Source organism: Gambusia affinis, linkage group LG13, assembly GCF_019740435.1.
Source record: "Gambusia affinis linkage group LG13, SWU_Gaff_1.0, whole genome shotgun sequence".
Classification (NCBI taxonomy): domain Eukaryota; kingdom Metazoa; phylum Chordata; class Actinopteri; order Cyprinodontiformes; family Poeciliidae; genus Gambusia; species Gambusia affinis.
This window is the reverse complement of record NC_057880.1, coordinates 18366430-18386744: the sequence shown is the minus strand read 5'-3', so window position 1 is coordinate 18386744 and position 20315 is coordinate 18366430. Positions and strand designations below refer to the sequence as shown.

Genomic DNA, 20315 nt, shown 5'->3' with positions numbered 1-20315 from the left:
TGCTGTGTTCAGACGGCCCTGATTGTTGTTATGACGCTTTCTCACGGAAAGCCTGGTTATCAGCTGTATCAGTGCAGACTCAACCTTTGCTATGATTCACAGCAGAACAAGCAGCTGGAAGCCATGTGTCCTGACAGAAAACACACACATGTAAAGTGAAGCACTGCAGATATAAAGGTACGGGCGCTTGCATAAAGCAAAACTGCACGAGGGACACAGACAAAACAGAAGTTTTAATTATCGGATCAGACTTCTAAAGAGGAAACTTCAATTGGTGGCAATAACCTCTTCAGACTAAAAACAGATTTGTTATATAAAAAGCTAATAAGGGATGCTTTTAATAATCTGAAGAACCAAAGTTTGACCATTTCACTCAGTCCATTGCAAATATGCTAACACACGCTTACTATTGCACTAATTGAAATAGATCATAGCTACACAGCTAATACTACTACATTTAGTTGTAGCAATAATGGACCAGAAAGTAAGCTCATATTATACTATTTTGAAGCATGTGCATCTTAGAACAGAAGTTAAAATGATAAATAGGTTTAGTTTAACTTAACTTAACTTACCAGCCATAAAGACTCATAAGATTTTTTTAAAGTAAATTATATAAGTGATTTTCTTAGCATGGATTTAATTCAGACTTGTTTAATTGACGATGCTTTAGCTCTAAATGTCACCAAAACTACTGAGTTGTGCTCTACAAGCAAGAGTAAATAATCAGATTGTTCTCTTAAGCCTTTGATCACCCAACGCCAGGCAGTGGAGCAGGTTAAGTCCTTTAAATACCTTGGCATAGAAATGGTCAATTGCTTCTCTTTTCCCAGGATGTGGGCCACGTTTACAAAAAAGCTACGCCTGCTGAGGAAAATGAATGCATTCCATGTTAATGAAAATGTTCTGGAATTGGTTTGCCGGCCATTGATTGAATTCATTCTCATATTGACTATCTCCACCTGGTACAATTTCATCACAATGAAGAAAAAAAAAAGAAATCCTCTCGTCATGGTTAACCAGTCTAGCAAGATTACTGATTCGGTTCTAAGGCCTCTGAGTTCTATAATGTCTTTTTGCTCAGGAAACCAATCACATTCCCTTCCAGCTTTAGAAAAGGAAATACATTTATAAAAAGTCATTTGTTCCTAATGCAATTACCCTATTTAAGCTATATTACCCATTTTAGGACTGTTTTAATTTGGTTGCTTTGTATGATTGGGCTTTATTAGTAGTTATTGTGTCCTTGTCTATTTTCTCTTTATCTTGAATATATGTGTTTTAAGGTGGAGCCCAGTCAAAGAAGAATTTCTGTCACCTTTGGGAAAAACCTTTTATTCCTATTGCACAATTCTGCACTGCTCACATAAAATCCAAAGAAAATTTATTGAACTTTGTGGATGCAACATCATAAAATCCAAAGATGTTCAGGATTTTTCCAAGCAAAAATGATTTGATTTCCTCAAAAATATTTTGATCTGCAAAAGACATCTCAAACTGCACTGAATGTGTGTGACGGTGTATGTGGCAATTTTGTGGCTGCAGGCGAATGAGGCGAATAGAGTATGGGGTAGGACAAGAGTCAGGAGGTGGAGGAGGGCGATACAGTCTGACACTGTCCAGACACAAGGCACCGCTCTTTAAGTGTGCAATGCCTCACGAGACTCCTGGCTGGCTCTGACGCACATCGAGAGAATTAAGCTTAATAAATCAGAAAAAAGTTCACGGGGAATGGGGTGAAGGTAGTTGCAGGGGACAGAGAGAAAGACTAAGAGAACTAGAAAGGGAGCCGTGTATCGCTGTCCTATTTTCAAATGTTCAACACAAAATTTTGCAAGGTTGTAACGTGCATTTATGATTACAACTTTTGTACATTTAAAGTAAGTATCTATCAGTACACATGAGTAAAAACAGTCAAATGCCTCATACCCACATGGAAAGGACAAGCAGTTGTGCAGAAGGCTATCAAGCCCTCATTTCTTTTTTGACCCTTAAATCAGTTATGAGCTGTGAGCAACAAACACACGACATCAGTATCAGTATACTCAGTTACAAAAACAAATGACATTAACGTGTTTTATGACAGGTAAAAAAGTAAAACCCCAATTCAGTTTTTTTTTTCTTTTTGTTATAGGAATATGCTGTCAAAAACATAAACAGCAAAAAAAAAACATGTTGATTCTGTAAGGTGGCAGTAATCTGCAGCCTTTTTTTGCTTATCTATTTATTCATGCTTAAATCACCTCAATTAAAATAAGTCGCATTTTTAAATAAAATGCATATCAGAATTTAATTAAAAAGAATTAAGATGCTCTAAATATTATGCAGTTGTGAAACAACAATAAAAATCCTTTCTCTTGGAGATGAAAATACCATAAATCCTGGTATTTTTTCAGGAGTGTTTGACAAAATTAAAGAAATGACACACCTCAAATCACAGACCATTTTTTTATGTTCCGTTTATGACTATTAAAGGCCTTTTTTAATGTGAACACCAACTAATTAGATGATATGCTGAGGTACAAGCAGATCTGTTTCCCAGGCTCAAATTGGTTAATGTTTGGAATCACAATATTGTAATTCCTAACAGCAAAGCCATGACCTGTTCTGGAAAGATCACCTTAATTGTTTTAATCACTAATTTTTTTAATACATGAAGAGGTTTTTGTATGTTCAGATCTTCCGATGGGCCTTTATGAAGATGTTTATGGTAGGACAATCATGAGTAAAAATGGCACTTTTACAAAATTACATTATTTATGCTTTAAAAAAATAATTCTGTCATTTCACTACAATGGGAGAGAAAAGCTGATATAAGCTAGTTAGCCAGTTGGGCTGACTACTCAGCTAGCCAAGATGCAATTAGCTGCATAAAAACAGACATTTAGCTCATAGCTTTCCAATGTTAACCAGATGTTAAAAACTGTTAATCTCATAAACATAAGTCGGTTTCCACACCATGGCTGTTTTTTTTTTTTTTTCCGCAAATGTGAGCAAAAAAGTGGAGCAGCCTTGTTTCAGTCAGTGTATAACAGCCGGTGGGGAAAGGGCAGCTAAGCCACGCATAAACAAAAACTTGGTGAAACTTGGACATTAACTTTTATTTTTTATTTTTTAATTCAATGTATTCGTCCCTTTCCAACATACAAGAGGAAAAAGTTCATTCTACTTATGCAGCTGGAATCATCCAATGAAATTAGGATTTTACATCCAATAGGTCAAAAGAAACAAATATTAACACCAGTCTTTACCTATGTTTTTTTTTTTTTTTTTTTGCAGAAACTTTTATTCCTGTTAGTTTCTGCCAACATCTTTCCACTCATTCATCAGAGCCTTCTAAGCCACGGCTCAAGCTAATGTGACCACAATGACACTACGAACTGAGGAGTAAATGTCAGTTTGCTGGGCCAGCAACTGTGGCGACTAATCAAAAGGTGCAGCCAGATCCGTCTCGCATGCTGTGTTCCTGAGTGGTTGACCCCACTGGGAACCACATGTACTCACTCAATCACAGGAGAGACTCCTGTGGTAGGTGCCATGACTTGGTCACTGGTTTGAGCTGGGATTTTCCTTTTATTTTCTCAGACCTCAGTCAAATTTTCCTTCCCACTTGGGCAGTGCTTCAGAAGGGAAAGGCGTCATCATGATAAGCAGAAAAAAAATGTTTCTGAATTTAGGAAAAAATGCTGAGATGTTGAACAAACAAGCGAAGTATAACAGTAAAAAAAAAAAAAAACTGTTGTAAATCTAAAATGGTTTTTTTTTTTGTTTTTTGTTTTTTTTGTCACGTTTTCAAATTTTCTACATTCGAAAGTCAAGTATTCCAACTTTCTACCAGTTCTTGGAATGCTTTTTGTGTTTACACAAGCATAAAATTGTCTGTATAATTTGGACTATCTAAAGTACACAGCAGGACATAATAGTCATTTCGCTGATAAAAGTTAAATAATGGTGGAAAGGATTAAGCACACTATCTTCAAGTAAAAGATGTGCTGCTTTTGTTGTGAATATATTTAAAGTTTAAGGAAAAGCTAAATTAAAAAAATAAACTTCATGAGGAGACAAAAATCACGGCAGGCTTAAAATAAGTGTAAAAATAGTCTTGAACATTAGACATGTGGAACTGTGTATTTCTATTTAGAAATTGGACTTTATGTTAGACTTAATTATTGTTTGCCACGTTTTGCCTGAGTGTTTGGAAAGAGGTTTGAGGATTCTGACCAGCTTTGTTTGGGGAGGTCAGGGAAAATAAAAATACAGTAAACATTTAAACAGTTTCTGCTCTGCTCTGCTTCATGTCTGCATGCCACATCAAGGCTACACAAACACTTCTAATTTCTCATCGGAACCATCTAATGGGTTTGTGTGGTTGCATGGTTGTTTTTGTTTTAGGACTCTGGTTTAAATCCAGCCGCTTTTCTCTGGGCATTACAGCTTTTTCTTGGCACAGTTCATAATAATGGACTTGTTAATGTTAATTAGTGACTCTAAATTTACTTTCTCAATTAGTGTGAGCAAGCGTGCATGGTTGTTTATTTGGTGTGTACCTGGGTCGGGCCTACGATCAGTTTGCAACAAGAATGGGACAGTTTTCATCTGAAATGGTCATGACGGGTTAACGGCCTGTCAAAAACTCAAAAATCCTGTCTTTTTCTAATCAGCATGATTCCTTAGCGCATCCAAGTCTTGTAAACAACACTTTTCAGTGTGGAAGTTGTTAAGGAAATAAATCTCAGTGGTGGCATTTTCATAATCAGTGAGAAGTTAAAAATAAAGTTAGATGAAGCACAAAAGGTGGGAAATACTATTTGAGGGCAAATTATTTTCTCTGTGTCAGTTGTATATTCAGTGTGCTACACTAGATCGCTAAACTTTGGTAGGATTTGGTTTCTTCGTATCTGACTAATTTCGGTACCAAAAGGAAACTTCTGCCACATGACCCTAGTTTGACGACCTTCGAGACTTACATGAAGCCAGTGACCTGGACTGAACTCCAGTAGATACTAAAAGGCTTTAGGCTACAGCAAACTGAAACTTCAAACCTTACACTGCAATAAAGCATTGCTGATTTGGAAATGTTGACACCTTTCTGAAAATAAGGTCGGTTAGGATTCTCTCAGGAATTCACACCACATATATTGTTTAGAATTACTAATACTAGCTGTGCTAATTATGCTAATTAGTAATTAGCAGAATTAGATAACTTCTAAGCTACAAGAAAATGTGCCATGCAACAAGTGTTGCTTTTCAGCATTGCTGTAGCACAGAAAAAAAACTTACTTAATTTCATAATTAAGTAAGATCAAGGTGAATTCAACCAAGCTGCACTGATGAAGTCCTAAAAACTCTATTTTATTTAGGAACACAGGCAACAATTCACATTCTTGAACAGGAATCCACACCAGGAGTGGCAGCAAAAGAAGAGCAAACATAACATTCATCTTTAAATCTGGATAACATATCTCGTGTGTAGCTGTTTAAGTATAACTCTGATTTCACCAACACTCATTTAGACAAGTGTTTGTGAATAAACCTGAACAGGATGAAATAGGTACAGGAAAGGGTGACCAGATATGTAATGTGTTTGATTTATATTTAGAACATGGACTTTCCTAATTCTAACTTAGAAAATTAGAAAGAACAGCAGAAAAAGTCTGAATTCCAACTTGGAAACCATTAAAGGTCACAAGCCATCTTACACTTACTATCCAACATGGCTGCCACATATACAAAACATATCAAAGTTGGAAGAGTAGATGTTTGTTTTTCTCATTAAGCTAGAGGAAAACATAGTAGCTACTATAAAATCTCAACACGTGAACATGTTCCTTTTGCGTTTAAATGCATAAAACAGAAAAAAATATATACATCAGCTAGCAGTTAGCCACAACTATTAACAAATCCCATTGCTTTTCCCACTTGCAAATACAACTTGCTCGACTTGGTTGTGACATTGAAGACAGTAAATATGATCAGCCAGGAAAACCGCAAACGTAATACTGAAGTTGAATAAGAAAAATGCAAATAAAGAAAGTTTTAGTGTGAGTTTGATCATACATGCAGATATCAGTGTGTTGAGCATGCTTAGAAGTGCCTGGAGCCCAGTTGGCAGATGTTTCTATGGCTGACTCGAACTTGGGCTTCCTGAATAAAGGTCTGAGTTCATGCAGTGAGCTGTTGTTGCACAACACTTATCTTGACACCACACCCTGGGACTTGGAAGGAAAGGCCAAACCAGTAACAGTCCGTCTGGGTATCTGCCTGCTCGCATCCAAGATTCTTAATGAACCCGCTTTTAGTTGGACAAAAATACATTTGTAAACAGCGTAGTTGGTATTTTTTATGCTGCCAGCAGCATTTTGTAGTGTGAATGTTCCAATAAGAATGTTCCAGAATGGTAAAGTCAGTATATATATAAATTTATGAGCATTTTCATTCAGGAAATCAACTTAGAATAATTTTATTTTACATGGAAAACTTAGTAGTTTGTAGAGAAGCTGTGAATGGAAATTTACAATAAAATCGTACCTTAGTAACTTTTAAAAGACTTCTTTGTTGAATGAGATCTTAGTGTTTTTTTGTTCTTGTCTAATTCTAGAATGGCTAACAAAGCATTAAAGACATTTTGTGTTTTCGCAATTAGGGTGAAAACAAGCAGCATCTCAGTATTCTTACACTATGTACATATCAGAAAAAGATAAATTAGTTTTTCAGGCCAAGAGATTTCACACTTGGCAAAAAACTCGAAGGCAAAACTCCTGAAAATACTTCAAAGGAACCTTCCGCTGTAGCTGATATTATATGTAGTAACTACAACTACTCAATTATTATTTATAGAAATAATTATGGATGTCACCATCTATGGATTGATTTTTAAACTGATGAGCAGTGGGAGCCGACTGTATTGTGACAAAATCAAACAAGACAAAGGGAGCTAAAAAAAAGAACAGCTAACAGCAACAGCACTTTAAGCTAGCAGTCACTGCAATTTTTGTAGAGAAGTCTCTTTGGATGTGTAATCAAAGCCAGGAAAGGTGGGATTGTAATGTGATATGTGTCACTATCGGCACTGTTTGCTTCAGCTGTTGTTTACGTCTCGATTTACTGCGTCTGGCTTTTCTGGTGCAGAATTATGATGCATGTTTCACGTTAAGATGTAAAAGTTGGATGAAATGCAACACCATTGTTCAAACTGCAGATGCTTATAGTGGATTTAGTACCACATATGGAAGTGTTTGGGGGTGAAAGATCAGAATTGGGACATTCACACTGCCATTAAAAAGTCGGATATGGGACACATATGGACGGGGGAAAACAAATTTGGGTCACATTCGCCTGCTTTGTGAACGCAGCAATATTTTTTATTAATGCAGCACAAATTTGTAGTTCTAATTTTACAATGGATTTGTGTCTTAAATCCACAGATTATCAAAATGCTTCCACATGGAGGCTTCTTTGGCAACCAAGCTTTGTCAGTCGGTCCAATGTAGTATTTTCCCCACCTAGCCTTTACTTTCACTGTCACAGCTGTAACTTGCACCATGTGTGCATCTTAGACATTGCTGCCTTAAACATACACAAAAGGGAGAATTTGTGTATCTCTGACGTTCGTCACATATTATCACCTCAGTGCAGTGAGGTCTGGCTGTTACAGCATGACGGTGCATCTTGTGGGATGGGTTTAGTTGCATGTGCCACATAATCTGCTTCAGAACACACACATTATCAATGCATGTATGTAGGACATGTGTGAAAAATACTTTTGGTATGACAGGAGAAAAGTGAGCTTTTATGAATTTTAATTGTGTAACAAGTTTCTTTTGCTTGAGCCTACTGTGCTAATTTTAGAAAATATGACATAAATGGATTAGCTGGTACAGTCTTTTTAACTCTAAACACTACAAAATAAAAACATTGTCAACATTTTTAACTATAAAGGCAAATTTCATCTGCAAACTTTAAAATATTCTAATAAACATATGACAGCCATACAGGAAAAATAAGCATTGATTAGGACAACCTGAGAGCTAGCTAAAGCTGTATAATATTTAAGAGATTTTCTTCATCTCATCTAAACAAGATTATAAAAATGAAATTACATTTGTATAAAAAAGTACATGTGCATGCTAGCAGCTGTGGTTGTACTTAAGTTTGGAGTGGTTTGCTGAAAAGCAGCTATTGAGGAGTCGTTCCACCATAATGTCTTAAAAGACACAAGAGTCATTTCAGGTCTCTGTGTGAGGCAGCCCACATGCAGCACAGAGGTCTGATGCTCCAGAATGTGTGCACTTATAACACATGACAAGGCTACTTTTCAAAAAGTGTCACAGAGGACAGAACACAAAACACAAGCATGAGTGCAAAATGAAGCATCAGAAATGCTTTAGAATCTCACCTCCTAAAGGACTGGAGAGGGGGTTGAAGGTTAGTGATACATCCAGAAATGTTATGGTGACAGATGAGGAACCATATCACTGTGTCGTAACAAATAAAATAAATTTATCCACTTGATAAAGGATTTTTTTCTGTATGATTTAAACATCTTTATGGTAAAAATCTCCAAATGTAAGGATCAATTGTTCAAACAGAGGGAAGGTGTGAGGTAAGGCAGTGAGATGTTGTGCTTCACCACTGGTTGCGGTGTGCCACACACACGCAATGAAGCAGGCAGTTGGCGAAAGGCCATTGCTGTTTCTTTATATCGCCATTATATATGTCTTTTTTCACATTCATTTTCAAACATATTTAATGAATGTAAAAAACATATTTACTATTTCTGTTCATCCACAAATAGTGTGAAAATGCAAAGTGAGGCAGGAAGTACCATGCCGCACTCATAGAGGGCAGTGCTGAATCCCCTGAGGACAATATTAGACAGGTGCTTTTCTTATTGAAAAAAATGAAAACAATCAGAAAAATACAAAAATTACACTCTTGATGGAACCAGTCTAGGAAGATTTGTCTCCACTGTTCATGTAGCTGTTTTGTCGAAGTATAATGTAATTTATTTGTTTTCTTCAAATCTTCTTATCTGTTTTTATTGTAATAATATGACTCACAACAGCACTCATCAGATTTGTCTGCTGCCCTCAACTCTCCCACATTTTTCATAGAAACTTTCAATAGGAACATATTTAAAATGAATATTTTAATTAACTAATATTTGAACAGAATTGGATATACATTTGAAGCCAGTAGAAACTAAAGAATTTAAACTAACTAAAAGCATTTAACAACTAAAGCCTGCATGAAGGCTTGCAAAATGTAGCTGTTTAAATATAACTCTGATTTCATTAAAAAAACCACATCACTAATCACCAACACTCATTTAGACAAGTGTTTGTGAATAAACCTGAACAGGATGAAACAGGAACAGGAAAGGGTGACCAGATATGTAATGTGTTTGATTTATATTTAGAACATGGACTTTCCCAATTCTAATTTAGAAAATTAGAAAGAACAGCAGAAAAAGTCTGAATTCCAACTTGGAAACCATTAAAGGTCACAAGCCATCTTACACTTACTATCCAACATGGCTGCCACATATACAAAACATATCAAAGTTGGAAGAGTAGATGTTTGTTTTTCTCAATAAGCTAAAGGAAAACATATTAGCTACTCTAAAATCTCAACACGTGAACATGTTCCTTTTGTGTTAAAATGCATAAAACAGAAAAAATATATACATCAGCTAGCAGTTAGCCACAACTATTAACAAATCCCATTGCTTTTCCCACTTGCAAATACAACTTGCTCGACTTGGTTGTGACATTGAAGACAGTAAATGTGATCAGCCAGAAAAACCGCAAACGTAATACTGACATTTAGTAGAAACTAAAGCATCTTTATTAAAGCCTGCGTAGATGCTTGCAAAATAGTCTGATTAATATAATAAGAGAAGCAGAAGGCAGAATTTTGGCTAACTGAATATTAGCCAGTTAAACATTTCATACCAACTCTTCTGAAAGGATCTTTTGTGTAGTTGCTTGTTTTGACACTGTTTCAATGGACGCTTACAATCTTCTATGATGTCAATAATAACTCCACACATACAGGCAACATACAGTATGTTTTTAACTTGTCGCTATTCTGTCTACTTCTCACCTTGGTCATCATCATGTACAGTCTGTTTCTCTCTTTTTCCTCTCTCTGTCTTCTGAGTGTCAGAAAATATGTTGTAATTAATTATTGAATTATATACATAATAAAAAAAAAAAAACGACAACAACAAAAGAACAAGCTAACAAAAAGACCAAAACATAACATCAGTGAGTAAATAATTAAATTCAAGCACATTTTATCACTGGATTTCACAATGAAGTCTGAAGTTAAAGCACTGTAAACTCTCCTGACATGACAATCAATTTGTGGCCTCAACTCAGATCACCTGACAACTTTCTCACCTGCTTCCTGACTTTCTTTCCTCTCACTTGAACTGGCCTTTTCTCTTCCATTGTGTTCTATTGGTTAAAAAACAAAAAAAATTAAAAAAATAAATATATGTATACATATTTACATATGTATGCTTAGATATAAAAATATTATTGGTAAATATTCTGATGAATAAATGAAAATTACCTTAATAAAACTGAGTTGCGACAGGTTACATGATTTAAAGCTCATTTATAATCGCTGACCTGTTATAATTACAAAATGTTTACAGAATATGAAAATATACCTAAAAACTATTAAAAGTAGTAAATGTCCTACTGTCACTTTTAAATTAAATTAAAGTAACACTTTTCTGGACACTCAAGACGCTTTTCAGTGACATCACTCATTTCCATTCATGCACACATTCACTAGCTGTTGACGAAAAGCTACCAGATTGTAGCCACAGCTGCCTGACAGAATGGAGGCAGCCATGTCGCACCATCGGCTCTTCTTGCCCAGCGACCCCACCGATTACAGGACGAACTCCTACCACGTGACTACCATAGTCCATTTTTAAGTCTTTACATCTAATGGGGCATAAATTTTTGACATAAAAAGTTTGCATATTTAATGATATTTAAAATGACCTTAAACTGGCCTTTCATTGCGAAAAACACACAGATATTAACACAATTACTCACAGATGTTGAGTAATGATATTTGAGATGTTGAGTAACTACACTCAACCCGAAAAATTCGGAAAACTTTGTGCCGCTTAGAAGCAAACTGTAGAAAAACCGCAAGACGCAACAACATGCTGTCTTCACCTCTGAACAAAGCACCTCCGAACTGAACGTTGAATGGTGTTTCTAGGTGAAGCCATTGCGAGACAGCAAATCATCAAATAAGGGAAATTTTTTAAAAAATTTTCCACGACCTGACTCCATTGAGTTTTTGGGTCGTCGTTTTTTGCGAATTGCGTCGCTATGGTAACTCCGAATCCCAATAAAAGTAATAGCTCAGTTATCAGTTACTGTTCTCCCAGCTTATCGTCGTCGCTCCACACCGCCCAGACGGCACAATGCAGAAGACTACGGACACCTTGAAAGCTCTGAAAGCTCAAACGATGTGTTTTCAGCGACGTTGTTCTCTCTCTCTCTCTCTATGTATGTATGTATATATATATATATATATTTATATGATATATATATATAATATAATCTGCTATTTCAAATCCAGTAGTCAGACTACAGCTATACTTATTGAAATCACTTTGCGTTACTTTCTGCTTTTGAAATTTAATTTAATTTTCTCTACGCGTCTTGGGGAGTGATCGCCATTTTCATGCGACAGTATGAACGGCGACAGAAACATAAACAATGGAGGGAAAAGGGAGATGCATTTAGTTGGTGGAAAAATAGGAACTATTTTGAGTTTCTGTCGCCAAGTCCGATTATTATAAGCAGGGGCGCAACTACATATTTTTGAGGTGTATGCAACATCTCATCCGTGCCCCCCGCCAGCCTCCTGGACATAAACTTGTACAAGTGAGCCAAAGAGCCGCTACTGTTAGCCTGTGTCTAGAACCTCCTATGAGCTGCAGGTCTGAAGCTTTTTGTTAGCTTGTTTTCTATCATTCTTATAGCTCGATAGGAGGCCTTATCCAAACTGGCAACCCAGATTAATAAAATGGTGAAATAATATTGACCACAAAACACTATTTATAAAAGATATCAACATTTTTCCTACACAATCCTAACAAACGTATTTTATGTTCTCTTCACAATATATTTTTTAAGTAAACACAAATTTAATGAGTCACGGTTGCGCCTTTTTTTTCGTTTTAAACGTGAAGTTGTTCATTTGGGCTTGGAAATAACCAGAGACTCATAATAAATCCCAGAATTTGTCTGACATCCATTTAGTGTTAGTGCATCATTTCCTGGGTAATTAGAACCGCTGTGTCTTTGTTAATGTCAAGTTAATATATTTGCTGTGACTTACGTCAAGTTTCGCATTGCGCTCCAGAAAATTGCAAACATTGAGACTAATATGAACAGCACAAAAAACGTGAAAACAGCCACAAATGAACGAGTCCGTAAAGTTGTGCAACTAAACACTATTATAATCATTAACATTAAGAAAAGTGTCACAAATCTGTGTATCTGAATTGTGGAGCTGCAGGAGGAGCGCTGTGTGCTGCGCTCTGACACTAAACGCAGGGTCGCTTTCAAATCCTTCTTAGAGTTTTCCAGACAATAGTGGAACACACAAAAACACACACAAATTACTAACGTTTTTTTTTGTTTGTTTTGTTTTGTACTGTTGTAACCATTAAACAATCTCCCCTTCAGTTCAGCCTTATAAGTGGAGACACATTGTTGATGTTACCATTATAAAATAGCTTACAAATAAGTATTGGCAAAGCTCAATGTAATTTTCACAGCGCTGTTGTTAGCAGCTGCTGAAAGTAACTAAAAAAGTTACTTTTAATGTAACTTAGTCACTTTCCAAATCAAGTAGTCAGTAATCTAACTGAGTTACTTTTTCAAGGAGTAATCAGTAATCCGATTAAAGTTACTTTTTAAAAATAACTATGCCATCACTATGGGTGTGTGTGGAAAAGACAAAAGGCATTGTGACTGGACAAAAATACAGACTTCTTCCAACCAGTGGCACCACACAGCTGCATGCTAGCATGTTGCGCTAACAACTGGAGGAGATTTAATCATAATCAGCTTTATCCTTTGACAGGAGACCAACAGAGACTAAGGTTATACAAGGGTGTCAAACTGTTTCTGGTTATGGAAAAAAAGTACTTTCTTTACACAACCTTTAAGAACCAAAACTTTAACAGCTTAACATTGTTTTTGCAATATAGTCAAGTTATTGTTTTAAAAAAACACAAAAGAAGCTTTAGAAACAGTTTTGTAAGAATTTTCATTTTTCTTGTTTCAAACCCCCCAGAAAACTAAACAAGATGTACATCGTGTACAAAATACAGACAACATTCTTGAGAAAGCAGTGGCAGATGTAACACTATCTGAATCAAGTTCAAATTTACTTATGACATTTGAAAATTAAATGCCAACTCTTCTTTTGCAGAGTACTTAATTATCCCTATGACTCAAGCTTAAGTCTCTTTAGAATGAGTGACAAATTAATCCCACCTTTCCACACGACTAAATTTACATTTGGTCTCCCACCAACATTTTCATCCTGTTTTTATTAGTTGAACAAATATCAAACATTTAATTGTTATAGTCATATGGGGTGGCTTTCTATTTACTGTTTTCTAGTTTTCAGTGGACTAAAAAGGCTGTTGATGAGAAATATAAAAAAAATTCTTTGCCAATGAAAATTAACATTGTTGCCAAGGGCGCCTCGCTTCCTCCGAACGTAGGAGGAAGACAGTTTTTAAACTCCTCAAGCACAAAAGCATGTAGTGTGAATAAAACCCGTCTCAGCCTTCGCTATTTTCTCCTTTTGAGAGAGTTTCTTCCTTAACTTTCACTGTTTTCCTTACAATAAATCTATGTTCAGGTTAGTGTTAACGTCTGTCTGATTTTGAAGACCTCTGCTCTAGAGAATACACACTTAAAGAACTAAATTGTGAAATCCCAAATACATTTGCCTTTATTAAAAATATTAAGAGAAATTAGAAATCATTCAAAAATGTCTAATTGCTGCATCTTTACTACAGATGAAGGATTCAATTGCTAAGGCTATGTTAGCCCTTAAACAGTGTGAATGGGTTCATCATCACTGCAAAAAGACAATTACACGTTTTTACCATCCTGCTAGATCTAGTCAAAAATTAAATGTTAAGAAAAGCTTTTATTTTGCAGCGTGAGACTGCAAATTCCCCTTCATCTGCTTTTTTTTTTCTCATGACACGACAAACTGACACATGCAAACAAAGGATTATTTGCTGCACATCTAAAAACAAGTTCTACTCTTCCTACATCAGTAATCCCTCTCCCCATGCTGAAGTATTTAGCCAGGCGACAGCGCTGAACAGAGATGAACATGGTGCTTTCAGGAGCCCCGTCACACAATATCTAGGGCAGAAAAAGATCCCAACAGTGGCGACATTTAGCATTCAAGTTGTTCCTCCTTTCCAACACATAGATGAAAAGTGCACATGAGAAGAAAAAGGGAAAAGACCACTTCTTCTGCAGTGCACTCCTTCTGGCGGCAAGTCAAGGGCAAGCTGCCAAAGCACTACTTTTCACTTTCCTGACATGAGGCCGAGGCAGGAGCGGGGAGGGCTAGGGGAGGTGATGGGGGACTGCTGTTGGGTGCGTGCGTCAGCAGGTCCGCCTGGGACTCCCTTGCCAGAAGGTGGGAAGAGCATGTGTTTCTTATCTTATCGATGGCAGGGCTGGATCGCAGCGTCCAAAACCGACATTCGGAGAGCAGCCGCTTAAAATTACGGCCCCTCACCTCCCGCCACTCACTTCATTCACTCGCTCGCTGAGGCTGTGCAGGTGCACATGTGTGTGTGAATGTTTGAGTGATCATCATTCACCCAACGCTCTGCACATTCCAAAGCCAAGCCATTACACGAGTCAGTGGGAATGTGTCAAATTAGAAAAATGCTGTTTCACTGAGGTCCTGTCATTCTTTCTAGACATGCAGATTCTTCTCCACAAACATGCAAGCTCACGTCACACTCGAGAAAGGGAGATTTCCACGGTATTTCGATTTGAATTATTTCCATCTGCACGGTTTAGGTACAAAGGGAAGAAGCAAAAGAATGGTTGACTGTAAAGTAGATAATACTTGTCCCTTAAACCACAGCCGAACAACAGCGGTGCACCCAGAAATCAGCTGTTGCCTGGAATAGGACAGTTTTCAGCTTCAGTGGAAGTGACGGGTTAAGGCCGAGCTGGAAACAGAAAAATCCCATCTTTTTCTGATCAGAGAATACGCGATATCTAGGCACGTCCAGGCCTGTTTGTTACAGAGTAAGAAAGATCCAAAGTTAGCTACATTAAAAAACATTGCCCTGTTTAAAAATTAAAAAAAGATGTAGCACAGCTACAAAAAGGAAACAATCCACTGAGACATATATATGATTCATTAAGGCTCAGGAGAGATTAAGATTTAAAGCAGCTAACAGAAAGGCTAAACAGAGTACCGCAAAGATCCTCGGTATTATTCTTATAAGTTATTGATTTGTTATGGAACATTAGAGCTAAAAATAACATTTCAGGAATGCTAATGCCGTTACTGAAACATCTGATCCTACAATAAATATTTCTGCACATAGCTCCTTTAAAATAAACACTGGCTCTCAAATGTCCCTCTGTTAGAGTGCCAGATTTGGGTAGTAACTTTGTTTAATTTTTTCAAAACATTCTCCACCGTTCATTTACAAAATATCCTGTACAATTCAAATAAGATTCAAGGGACATTTTCAAAAAGAAAAAATTATTAAAAACAAGTAGGCTAACTCTTAAATTAATGCTAAATAACTTGAAATAAAGTTAACCAGTCCTAGCAGGGTTTTCCATACTTTGTTTGCCTCTTTTAGATGCAGCTATAATAACTAGAGAGATTTGAAAGAATAAAGAACACTTCATTGCACGAAGGTATCAGCCAGGAGAAGAGCACAAAAAACTCCACAGTATTACATAACCAGGACACAGTGAACGAAGTTGCCAGTAATAGTAAGGAGATTACAAAATTGGATTTTCCCAAAAAGTAATTAAAAGACCAAAATGAAACTTGCCAACACTGAAAGAGTTGCAGGAACTTCCATTAAGCAATTGTTTTGTTCTAAATATCACAATGATCTCCTGTATTCTCCATTTTCTCCAACGAAGAAGCAACGTCTAAAGAAAACATCAAGGCCAGGCTAAAGCTTCCCAAAGCTGATTTTAGAATGTGCTTGGGTCTAATAAAAATTTACTTTATCGTTTTTTGCCTCGCTTCCAAAAAAAACACCCTTGGTGAAACATGGGAGTGGGAGTTTTATGATCTAGCATTTCTTTTCTTGAAATGGAACAGAGGTTTATGTCAATGTACAGAATGTTATAAAAATTTCAAAATAACTTGAGTTTATTTTCAGCTAAAATGCTCAGCATGAAAAGGGGTTTTAGTTTTTAGTATTACAGTGAATCAGAGGATTCATCAAAGTTAATGTAAAATTGGTTCATCCGGAGGACATTTTAAGTTCTGCTATGGTCTTTGACAGCAAATTTGTAAATTAATCTGCTCAAGAAATGCTCCATCATATCTGGAAAACTTCAGCATCATGAAGCGAGAAAATATGACCAATCCAAGAGGTAGGATGCTGACAGACATCTATCAAATATGAACACAAATCAAAACGTGATCAACACATTTTTAATTTAAGGGTGTGTACACTTATGAAAACAAGTTGGTTTTTTGTTAGTTTTAGTTTTTTTTTTTTCCTAACAGATTTGCCCTTCTTAAGATTAACTGGGCATAATATTTTACTTAATCAGTGGAAATTATTTACCATGATTTTGCATTCTGACGGGTTTGTGTAAATGAGGGTGGCATCTTTAGTGAGAGTGATAAAAGAAGGAATAGAGATAAAAAGAAGCTGAAAGTGTGACCAGTGGTAGATATTTTTTTAAAACACTACTTTGATGCAGCGCTGCAGCAGGCCCCCCGTCCCCAAACATTATCCAATACCACATCAGTAATATGGGGTCATGTTCCCCACTCCACATCTGGTCTGATGCTGAACTGAAGTGGGGCCTGTGGGGACACAATAATGAGAACCACAGATCTGTGCTCCTTCTGCAAAGCCGTTTTCTTTTATGAGCCTTTTCACAAGGACAAGCTGCACAAAAATCACTGAGCAAGGGGCCTCTTTCCCATCCTCTCTGATACCAACCCATGACGAGATGAGGAAGGGGTCAATGGACGCCTTGAGGAGAAATCTCATCTGTTTTGCTGCTCAGAGTGTGCCCTTTGCCCTGGCCCGCTCTCATCATAACGTATAAAAAGACTTCAAACTGCAAGAAACGAGCTAATTTTTCTTTGGCTTGAATTTCCTGAATAGGGTTCAAATCAACACTCAAGTCAAACAACAGTGAGAACATATTTGGTATGCTTTCCTGTAGTCGAACCTAAATCAGGCTTTTAATTTCTATATCAAGCACTTTACAGAATTATATATATTTTGTCACTTGTGCTGGGAGAAGTTCTCAGAGTGTGAGAGATGGCAGGAAATGTCTAGCGTGAGCACTTCCTGCCTGACAATGCAGCCTTCTTTTCTGAGTTGACAGTCGACAACCAACTGCACTTAAAAAGGCCTGACAGATTGCATTAGGGCTGACCCTGACCGACCTATCCACACACGCACATACGGATAGCTGCATTTTGTCCTCAAGAGAAACTTGCAGCTACAATATGTCAAAATTGACTCATTACAAATCAGAAGTGAACACAGTTAGCACTTAGATTGAGCTTCTTTACCATAGACTGAGTTTGAACAGCTTGTACTATTTCATAAATGACAAATGAAGAAAGATAAGATAACAAAATACCACTATTTTACATTGTTTGAAGTCCTGTACAAAAAAGACAAAAAAGTAAAGCAGATATTCACACCAAGACGTATTAATCCGGCATTAAACCCAGATTAACTCGGAACTGTAAAGCAATTTCAGAAGGCTGTTTCTAAACACCAACACAAACATCCACACCAGATGTGGAACTGGACAGATGATGATGAACTTGTGCTTACTTCCTTTCATGAATGACTCATTCATTAAAAAGCACACGATACACGTAATTCTTATTCTTCTCAGTGAAGTTATTACACCTTAATATCTAAACCACTGCTTTGCATATTTGATAACATTGGGAGCTTGAACAAGCTTTGAGAAGTATTCCTGTCCTTTTTTGAAAAAAAGGGGGAAGCCAGACAGTATCATACTGGATTAGTGCAGTTCGCTACGATCTGTATTCTTTTGCATCAACAACTCATGTCCCAAATTACACTGTAAAATGAATTTTGAGGGTATTAAATGTAAGCCATTTAAATTGTTTACATAAAATTAAAGATATAAATTAGTTTAATGTCAAAGTCAAACATTGTGTATTTTATTTTGACATATGTTGTGGCAAATTACATTTTATCACATTTTAAACATTTTGTTTTAATCAAACTGAAAATGTTGCTTCACTTAGCTAATTATCATATTCCAGTGGAGGATGAAAGGAATAGTTTAAGATGTACGTTTAGTAAAGATTGAAAACTGTTAAACATGAAGTATTTTTAATTATTGTGGTACAACAGTTTAAATTTCTTCAGCTTTCACTGATTTATCAACAAATTCAAACGAGCTTGCAAGTTGAAATTTGCAACCAATAAGGCTTGCAGCAGGAAGAGTTATTTTGTTGGACTGAGAATCTAAGTTTGTATCCTCTCTCTAACTTGCTTAGCAAAAGCACTAATGCTAAATTTAAACAAGTTAGCAAGCCAGCTGATGTGAAAGTAAAAATTGCAAGCAAGCTGAGCTTAGTGAGGTTAAATAAAGAACTGGTATAAAACCTTTAGTTGAGAGAGTTTTGGTGTTGAATTGAAAATCTAGTTTTGTATGTGTGCATCTTTTTCTCATTTAGTGACAGAGCTAATACCAAAGCCAAACTTACTAGCAAGCTAAGATTTGTAAAACCTGAGGTATCAATACCAATCAAGAGCACATTTTGGTGTGATTATGTTTATCTTGCTTGAACAGATTTAAAAACTTTATTACCATTTCAGTCGCATCTTATCAAAAAACATTTCTTCACATTTGCTTTTTGTTTGTTTATTTGTTTGTTTACATAAGGGATGAGACAGAGGAGCAAGACAATACTATTATTTCAGAACTGAACAAATTTAGTTAAGTCAAAAGTGGTTGCAGTTACACCTAAACAATTTCTAATCAGAAATATTAGATCAAATTTATTCAAATAAAATAACTGCATATTGTTACACTAGCTATCTTGTTTCAAGTTAGAGAGGCAATAATCAGGCTTTTCCTGGTCAATGCCGTTTTCCAGCTTTCTTTGAGGTTGGATCAGCCTATTACAATTTTGATTTATTCTAAACAAACGATGCAAAAAAAAAAAGACAAACATGCAGGATGCTCTTTAAGCAGAATAGAAGTTTTGAGTTTAACACATAATGAGCAAATTACAACCTTTATCTATCCAACTAAGCTGCAACTGATGATTGTTTGTTTAATTAAATTAAAAAATTGCATGTTAATAAACATGTTAATACATGTTTTTGCACATTTAACACAAATTTTTCAATATTTGACCTGCCCAACTCTGTTCAGAGCAAGAAATGTATGAACAATTTCACTCTAAACCTATACGTGCCTCTCCAGTTAAAATCAGTACAAAAACTCATTCAACAGCAGCTACTATATTAAATATCCCCAAAACACTCAAGTGAGATGTAACAAAATGCAGTTAATCTCTAGCCAGAAGTCCAAAGGAGTGATGTAGACACTAAGCAGCAACATATACTATTAAAAAACCCCAAAACCCTGGCAAATTTAAATTAAAAGTATTTTCATTTAGACAAAAATAATATAATACTGGATACAAAATGGTGCAGACATACCTTTCAAAAGTAATAAAACTACATAAAAAGAGTATGAATTTTAAATTAAAAGGCATGTCAGAAACTAAACCCTTGATAATCAGTAGTAAAGCCTGACCCTTCTTATAATTACTGATCAGCTTTTTGTATGTTTCCTCAAGTATTTTGATTAGGTTTTTTTTTATAATTGATGAATTTGAGGTAGAAAGGCCACCTTGCCATCACCCTAATCTTTACCTCCCTCCACAGATTCGCAATCAGATTCAACTCGGGACTCTGACTGGGCCACTCAAAAACCTCAGCAGCACTTCCAGCGTGTTTCTGGAAATACTGCTGGTAAAATTCAAAGACTACTAAT

The 20315-nt window shown here is 36.2% G+C and overlaps 1 protein-coding gene across 5 annotated transcripts in view; it reads right to left on the bottom strand.

Moving 5' to 3' along the window:
• LOC122842905 (cAMP and cAMP-inhibited cGMP 3',5'-cyclic phosphodiesterase 10A-like) overlaps positions 1-20315 on the bottom strand; it is a 94434-nt gene that overhangs the window by 31320 nt on the left and 42799 nt on the right. The window lies entirely within an intron of this gene.